This window comes from Nycticebus coucang, chromosome 4 (genome assembly GCF_027406575.1).
Source record: "Nycticebus coucang isolate mNycCou1 chromosome 4, mNycCou1.pri, whole genome shotgun sequence".
In the NCBI taxonomy this organism is placed as follows: domain Eukaryota; kingdom Metazoa; phylum Chordata; class Mammalia; order Primates; family Lorisidae; genus Nycticebus; species Nycticebus coucang.
This window is the reverse complement of record NC_069783.1, coordinates 20,611,288-20,619,788: the sequence shown is the minus strand read 5'-3', so window position 1 is coordinate 20,619,788 and position 8,501 is coordinate 20,611,288. Positions and strand designations below refer to the sequence as shown.

General features: G+C 37.1%; 1 pseudogene; it reads left to right on the top strand.

The window, feature by feature from the left end:
* Positions 1-7,764: 7,764 nt before the first annotated feature.
* Positions 7,765-7,891, top strand: LOC128585038 (uncharacterized; annotated as a pseudogene).
* The last annotated feature ends 610 nt before the right edge of the window (positions 7,892-8,501 follow it).

Here is an 8,501-nt window from a genome sequence, read left to right as displayed (position 1 = left end):
ACATATACTATGACAATGGGATGTAATTTTTGAAATTTACACTGCTTTGAAGAATCTGGGGAAATTGGCTATCACAACTAGGAGTCAACTTTTTCTCTTAATATTCTGCATTTATTAATACATGCCTGTGTAATCCCATGTACATTCTTGGCTCTGAAGATGACGTTCCTTCAACTTGGAAATGCCTCAGCAATACTAAAAATTTTATTGATCAAAACTTCATGTCAACCTACTTTGTGGAAAACTTTTCTCAGGGGGATATTCTTGCCATGGAAAAACATGGTAAGTGTTGAGTCAGATTTTATATTTAATATACTATATGATTATGCTCTTTCCACATTTTCTAGCTGACCCAAGGTAGAGGAAGCATTTTAAGTACATCAAATATAGTATATTTTGCAAACATGTCTCTTATATTCAGAATGCCTTTTGGTCTTATAGCACTTGAACTAATATAATTCCAAAACACAGCCTCTTAAAATTTTGCCTCACACAAGAGAATCACTTAAGCCCAAGAATTTGAGGTTGCTATGAGCTGTGATGCCATAGCACTCTACTGAGGGCAGTATAGTGAGACTCTGTCTAGACACAGTTTTGCCTGACATTTCTTCTCTAGTTTGAAAACAAGATTTTCTCCTCTACAAGTTTCTTCCTTGTTATCCAAAATAAGTAACTATTTCCAAGAGGTATTGAAAAATAAAAATACTTGGATGAAAGATTTTATTTGCAAAAAAGGGTGATTAAATTAAAAGGATACATGTTGAATTGCATGTTATTTCTAAAGGCGCATTCTAGCAGAGCATTAAATTATGAGACAAAATGATCTTCTGTAGAAAGTGTCTTTAAGGGTAAAACCTTAGGTTCAAATATTGTTTTGCACTCTTAGCTAGATGATTTGATCTGGTCTATTTTCCTGAGGCTCATTTCCTGATTTGTAATATATGTAAAATAAAATGATACCGACCTCCAACAATTGATATAGATGTGAAACGAGTCAAGAATTTTAAGCACATTAGCAACCCTAATGTGTCAGTCTGCATCCTCACCCAGCCTGGACAGAATCTTACTGGCACTTGCTTTGAGGAAGGACTGCAAAGTCAACATTAATCGAATATAAACAACAAACCCATGCCATCGAAAGATTTCACCAGTGTGTATAATCTGCTAAATAGAGCAACTCAGTAACCAGTCTCACAAAAGATGCATTTCATACAGCACATTATCATCACACACATGCGGTGGAGTTCATCCACTTGTAATTACTAGGTTTTGTGTTTGTTTTCACTGCAGCAACAAAACTAAAGGGTGTAGGCTCTGTGTCCGTAGCTCAGCTGTTAGGACACTGGCCACATACACCATACGCTGGCGATGGTGGGTTCGAACCCCTCCCAGTCCTTCCAAACAACGACAGCTACGTAACAAAACAATAGCCAGGCATTGTGGTGGGTGAGTTGCCTGTAATACCAGGTACTTGGGAGGCTGAGGCAAGAGAGTTGCTTAAGCCCAAGAGTTAGAAGTTGCCGTGAGCTGTGATGCCACAGCAATCTACTCAGGGTGACAAAGTGAGACTCTGTCTCAAAAAACAAACAAACAAAAAAAAAACTAAAGGGTGTAGAAGGGACGTCTTCATTAGAATTATAAAATCCAATTAGAATTCTTTGAGAAACACATTTTTAGTGTATAGACGTGTGTATTTACATATGATGGCAGGCTGGGAGAGTGGTACTGTCTCCTGAATGTTCCCTGCTAACTAGGGGGCTTTATGTCTGGGGGATGGGGTAAGGACCAGGATGGTATATTCAATATTTGAGTGAACGGTGTTCTACTGAAGCATAGAGTCCTGAAGCAGAACTATTGCAAATGATACTTTTTGGTGACCAAGGAGAGTTACTAGAGGCTTTACGATAGTGATCTACATTCTGTAATTGTGACTTAAATAGGACTCTCACCTCAAGTCTTGATGAATACTCAGCTTCTCTCCAGAAAAAGAGTCCTGAGTTTCTGACTACACTAAGTATTGTAAACCATATATACATTTGTAAACTCAGGTATTGTAACATCCATTTGAAAATGTCTGGACATAAAACTATTGCTCTATTTGGAAAAAAGAAGAAAGGCTGTACTTTGCTTCAGAACCGCTGCTGAACTGCGTCTGCCCCAGCCCACTGGGGTGTGATCCTCTCTCACTAGGTTTTGCCAGCCTACGAGGAGGGCCAGCTCCTTGTCACTGTGTTCCGGGTTGGCGACAATTTAGAAAGCACTGTTTCTCCTCCTCATTCTTTGAGAATCTTAGGAATAGAAATTCATTTGCGGAAGAGCAAGATGAGAGTAAGTGAAGTTTTCTCTCTTAACGGCTGCTGCTCTAACTGTGGTTGCAGGTATTAGCTTTCCTGAGTTCCTTTTCTACGAAGAAAAGTCTGACAGTACTCCCAGGTTATAAATATTCTATGTGATAGCCATTCAAGATAAACTCTTTGTGTCAGTTTCTAAAATAAAAAAATAATAATAATTGCTTTTCCTTGTTGCCATAAATTTAAATAATGTTTAAGCATCATTTTCCCAGTCAAGGTGACATTAGTGCTAAACATGGGCTGGTACTCTGTAAATATTAATGACATATCAGAACATATGATTTGTCAGTCAATATTGGTATAAAATTGGCCTAAATAATGGAATACAAGGCATCATTGACCATCAAAACAAACTCAAAATGTGCCTCGATTGATTTTAAAAAAATAAAGAGAATAAGAGAAAATTCATATTGTATCATTGCTCTTTGAATGTTTTTGCATCATTTGCTTGAATGACCATTCCTGGAATCATAGCATCCCATTTTACTGTCATTAAAAGTGGCTTATTTTCAAGGAAAGATTTTAAGACAATGCAATTCAGTAATTTTTTTTTATTTTTATAGCACTCAGTCCACTTATACATAGGAAATAATATTAAAATAATAATGGCTTGGGATTTTGCCTTTTAAAATTAACAAAAATGAAAGTTGCAAAATGGGATTATCGACCCCAAGTAAATATCTAATTACCCATTTTAAATACATAGACATGATAGATAAAATATATTTAAAAATTAAAAAAACTGTATCTATAGATATTTATAAATATTCATAATCAGCAAAAGTTTATGAGTAACAGAGAAAACCCAGAGCTACATGTTGTAGGAAGTTAGGGCTGTATAAATAGATGATATGGTTCAATTTTCAGTGCTAACTGAAACCAGATGCCAAATGGATCTATGTCTTGTTGGGAATAAAATCCCAGTTCTTTGTGGATAAATAAGAAATAGAGCCATGCACCTTTTCTACACATTGTGACTAAGAGGAGTGCCATCTAAGGTATTGACAACTAGATTGTCATTCCTGTAAACAAAGAGCAATCAGAATGACATTAAGTTTCTCATCAGCAATAATAACTATTAGAAGATAAGGGCACCTGAACCTCAAAGATTGAATGCAGTGGCCAACTATAATTATTTAAATTAGTACTCAAGAAGGTTGCTTCTGCAAAGATATTGCCAAGGTTAGAAAAACTAAGATAATGCACTAATAGAGACTGAATGAGGGAAAAAAATAAAAAGGAATTTATAGTTATTAGATAAAATTCAAAACTGTGTATAAGGGAAATTGATAAATGACACTGGACAATTTAACACATTAATTGTATTTATGATACTATGAATTATTTTACTGTATTGTAAAGTGGGCTAGAGTAAATGTTTTAAGAGTAATGGATAGAAGATGCAAAGAGAATCTTCAGAATGAGAGAAGTTAAAAGATTTTCGGCTCTTATTTTTAGAGGAAGATAAAATATTGGTTATGTTTAGCAGATGTTTTAAAAGTACAAGATGTATATGTTAAAGTATGAATAAATATGCAGACAATAAACAAATTAGAACATATAACTTCGTGTTGGTAGAAAAATAGATACTAAAAATCCTTAATGTTTCAGGAGTATGGTTGCCACCACTGAACAGCCAAGGATAACTCACTCAGCTTTCTAGGTAAGAGACAAGCAATCTTCTGATTCATTTAAACCCTTGGATCCCCTAGAATTTTGGGTTTTCTCTGTTGCAGAAACTGAACTTTTACTTAACTATTACAGAACTTGTTTAGTAAAAGTAGGATCCTGGCACACCAATACCTACGGTAAAGGACATTGGCTGGATCTTGCATAGGCGATGAGCTTGAGAGCTGGTGACTCTATCCATTCAAGGCTCCACCTTCTACCAGAGAAACACATTCCGTGAGATCTATCTATGCATCTGTTCCCCAGGTATTGGCGTATAGGATTGTGGGGGTGGGCAATGCAAGTCTGAAAATCAAGAAGGATGGGCTGGAACTCTTGGGGTGAGCGGAAGCTCCTTTCCACAGGAAGAAATTCTTCAGGAAAATCTTGGCTTTCCCACTACGTTTTCTCAACTGATTGGTTGAGGCCTACCCAGATTATCTACGATAATTTCTCTTACTTATAGTCAACTGATTATGGATTTTAATCACATCTGCAAAGTAATTTCCCAGCATTACTTAACATTAGTATTAGATTGAATAACTTGGAACTATAGCCCAGCCAAATTGCTACATCAAAAGATTGTCATGGTAAGGTTTGCGATGCTATGGTAAGAACATGTAAAGCTCATGCTTGCAATAATTTGGGAAATGTCAATACCTCCCTTCTCCCTGGTGGCATGCTTTTCTGATGGTAGGAACTGGATCTGTCATCCTGGACATGAGATGAAAACCAGGCTTTAAGGACTGCAGAGAAGCAAGGCAGAAATACTTTAGGAACACAAAGCCCTGGCACTAGCACTTTCCTACCAACCTAACTTTATAGCAGAAGTAATTAAACATCTATTTTGTTTCGGCCACGATATTTTATTGCCACATTATTATAACACCTAACCTACATTCTAATTAATATACATTACATACTGGAATAATTGCAATTTTTAATATCAGGTTTAGAATTTACAATATATCAAACAATAGAAATCAATGAAAAATGACCACTTTGTTGAAAAAAAAAGTATAAATAAGAACAGGCAACTTGCAGAAGAGGAAACCTGAATAGCAATTAAACGTATGAAATCAACCTCCCTAATAATGAGGATTATAAATTGAAACAAAAGTGACACGTTCCCATGGTCAAATTATCAATCCTCAAAATGTTTGACAATAGCAAGTTTTTGGAAGGAAAATTGGTACTGTCATATACTGTTTTAGGGACTGTATATTGTCACCACTTTGGACAGCAATTTTGTACTATCTGGTAACATTTAAAATCCACATGTTCTATGTTGTAGCAATTTCCATTTTTGGATAAGGACATCCCTTGTTGCATGGTTTACAAAAACATAACATATAAATCTGGAAATAATTTAAATGTACATCAGACTTAAATAGATCAATACCATGCATGTATCATAAAAACTAGAAAAATAATGGTATGTAAACAACCCTCCCCCCCCTTAGCCGGGCGTTGTGGTGGGCGCCTGTAGTTCCAGCTGCTCGGGAGGCTGAGGCAAGAGAATCGCGTAAGCGCAAGACTTAGAGGTTGCTGTGAGCCATGTGATGCCATGGCACTCTACCCGAGGGCAGTACAGTGAGACTCTGTCTCTACAAAAAAAAAAAAAAAAAAGAAGGAATAAACACCCCCCACCGGTGTTAGAAATTATGAATGCTTGTTATTATTCTAGTTTTCTGACTTATTTCTCAAAATACAGTACTGGTAATTTTGAAAAATATTGCAACATCCATTGTTAGAGGCTACCACATTTTATTTTTGATAAAACATACATCACTTTAAATAACATGGAAATTAAAGTCACTATTTTGTCAGATTTATATTTATTTAAGTAGATTGAATTTTCTGCAACTAAATAATTCAGAGTAGTAAATATCTTCTGCCTCTTTGCTCACCAAAGACCTGAACTCTGAACATGTGAATAAGCTCAGCTTATAATTTTTATTATTTTGGTATCTAGAAAATTCTAAAATATTTCCATATCTGTTAACATTACTTACCAGAGAGTGTATAGTAATTTTGAAATTTGATTTCCTCTTGGACGTGAAAAATGCACTCTTCTCTGACTACCCAATATTACAAAACACAGCAATGTACTAGAATGATTTTGGATGTTGGAAGCCATCAAAATTGTATTTTGAATAAAAAAAAAAGTCTGCAGAAAAATTAATTTCAAGTGTTGATTGTCGACATTCCGGATGTATGTTTGTGTGACTGGGTCTCTCTGCATGCAAGATGTTTATAGTTCATGTGGAGAACCAAAGCAGAGACCACAGACATAATTAAAGTATAAATGCAGCACAGCCTGCTACACCCTGGGGAGTACTGCAGCGCTGGGAATAAATTAGAGAAGACCTCGGGCAGGATTAGAAAACTGAGAGATTGAAGAGGTTCAAAGAGGAAACCAAGCAGATGAGAGACACAAGGGCTTGGGGCGGAGTTAGGAGGAAAGCCCTGGAGGTCAGGTTGGCTTGTACAAGTTAGGCTCAGGTCCTATGAGGTCTTGTCAGCCAGTTAAAAATTTGACATCAGGGCAACAGATCTCCGAGCTTGGGAGTGAGGACAATCACAAGTTGGGCTTGGTCATAGATTCATGACCTTCAGTTACTGGATGCTGACTATTCGCACAGTTTTCCCCAGTTAGAAATGGGGCTAAAGGATACGTTTAAGATTTGCTAATGACATCCATAAGAGCCAAGCCAGAATTCCTCAGCAAGTGAGGGTGCCCAATAATGCAGAGATTCAGTAACATCCCTTATCACTTTGGGTATCAGTTCAGCATCTCTGTCTCTTTTTTTCCTATCTATGGGCCTGGTTAAAAAAGAAAAGTTGTGTATGCAGAGCTTCTGTCTGTGCCAAAGGAACCCACACCATTGGACTTACTCCTTGAAACTGGACAAGTGAGCCACAGATGAGTTGGAGGTGCAGAGAATTTAAGCTATTTTCTCCAAGTCACATATAAGACACATTTTCAAGGCAGAACTCAAACTCAAGTTTGGGGGTCCTTAAATTCAGTGTTCTTCTGAATACCGCTGCCTGCCAAAGAGCCAAGTGCTACTGTACATAATAGCTTTAAATATATTCTGATAAAAATGGTTCTGCAGCTAAAATCGGGTTCTAGCTGTAAATTCTAGTTTTTAATTCCTTGCCATGTGAGAGATGGGAGCGTGCTCTGCTCTTTCTGTGAAGGATGCCTCAAGACAGTGGTTTGGAAGATGAAATGGGCAGTATTAGAGAGCGAAGGAAAAAGAAAACACAATTTGACTAAAGACAGGCATGGCTGTATCTGGAAATAGGAGCCGTGCTTCACTACCTCCTGACTCCGTGCGGATAGTCCCCGGGAAACACACAGGGGACCATTACATACAGTACTTAGATTATCAGTAAATGCTGGGGACAGCTCCATGGTGGGCGTCTCTCTGAGTTGCTGAGGCAAGAGATAAGCTTGAGGCTCATTCACTTGTGAAATTGGTTAAAGGGGAGAAAACAAATACCACCCCTCATCCCATACACACTTACATACTCAAAGCCAGCAATTTTAGTAGGAAAAAAAAATCAGTTCTTCCAATGTTAAAATTAACTATTTCGTTACTGCCGCCTGCTTCAACTTGTGTTTGAGATATTTCCTTTTGGGGGGTGGAAATGAAGATGTTTCTAAAAGCAAATGCCTATTTGGGAGCCCAAGTATACAAAAGAGAATTAAAAATTATAATTAACAATCTGAAGTATGAGCTTTGCGCAGTGGCAGTATCGTAGCCCAGGAGGTTTATCCGAGGCGCGATTATTGCTCATTGAAACAATCTGAAGTATGTAGTTTAAGGAATCGTAATATACTAATGTGTATGTCATAGTTTTGACAAATGTGTTGTGGTTATGTAAGATGTTACTGTTTTTAAAAAGTAAGGCCACTTGGAGTATACCTTTGAATCCTACTTTTCCTGAGGAAGTGCGATTAAAGATTTCAGAGTCCTGGGACTCACGTTTAGAAAAATGCTGTTTACACCTGAAGGGTGTAGGCTGGGGCTTGATGCACTACTTATCCAGTAAGTAACAACAAGATTCAGTTTACTCCCCAGGATCTTATGCAATAGGAAACTGGTGGGCTAGCAAAGCTTAGAACACCCGGATCAATGCATGATGCATCAACAGCTTTCGGAATCTACCCAGGTCTTTGGCATTGTACTAATGACCTTAATTCTCTGGGAGGAAACACAAATACAGCTATATACATTTTACAAAGATGTGGCCAATACAGAGAATATTTTGTAAATCTTTTTAAGGAATATTTTGTAAATAAAAGTACATTTAGCTATAATTTCCCATTTTCCCCCATGTATGGTGAATTTAGGAGTGACTTTTGGGATACCCTTGTGTGTGTACAGACACACACACACACATGCATATATATATATCATTGATTTTAAAGTGTTCTCAAGTTCTCTTGAATGAGATCACTATCCGCAGCTT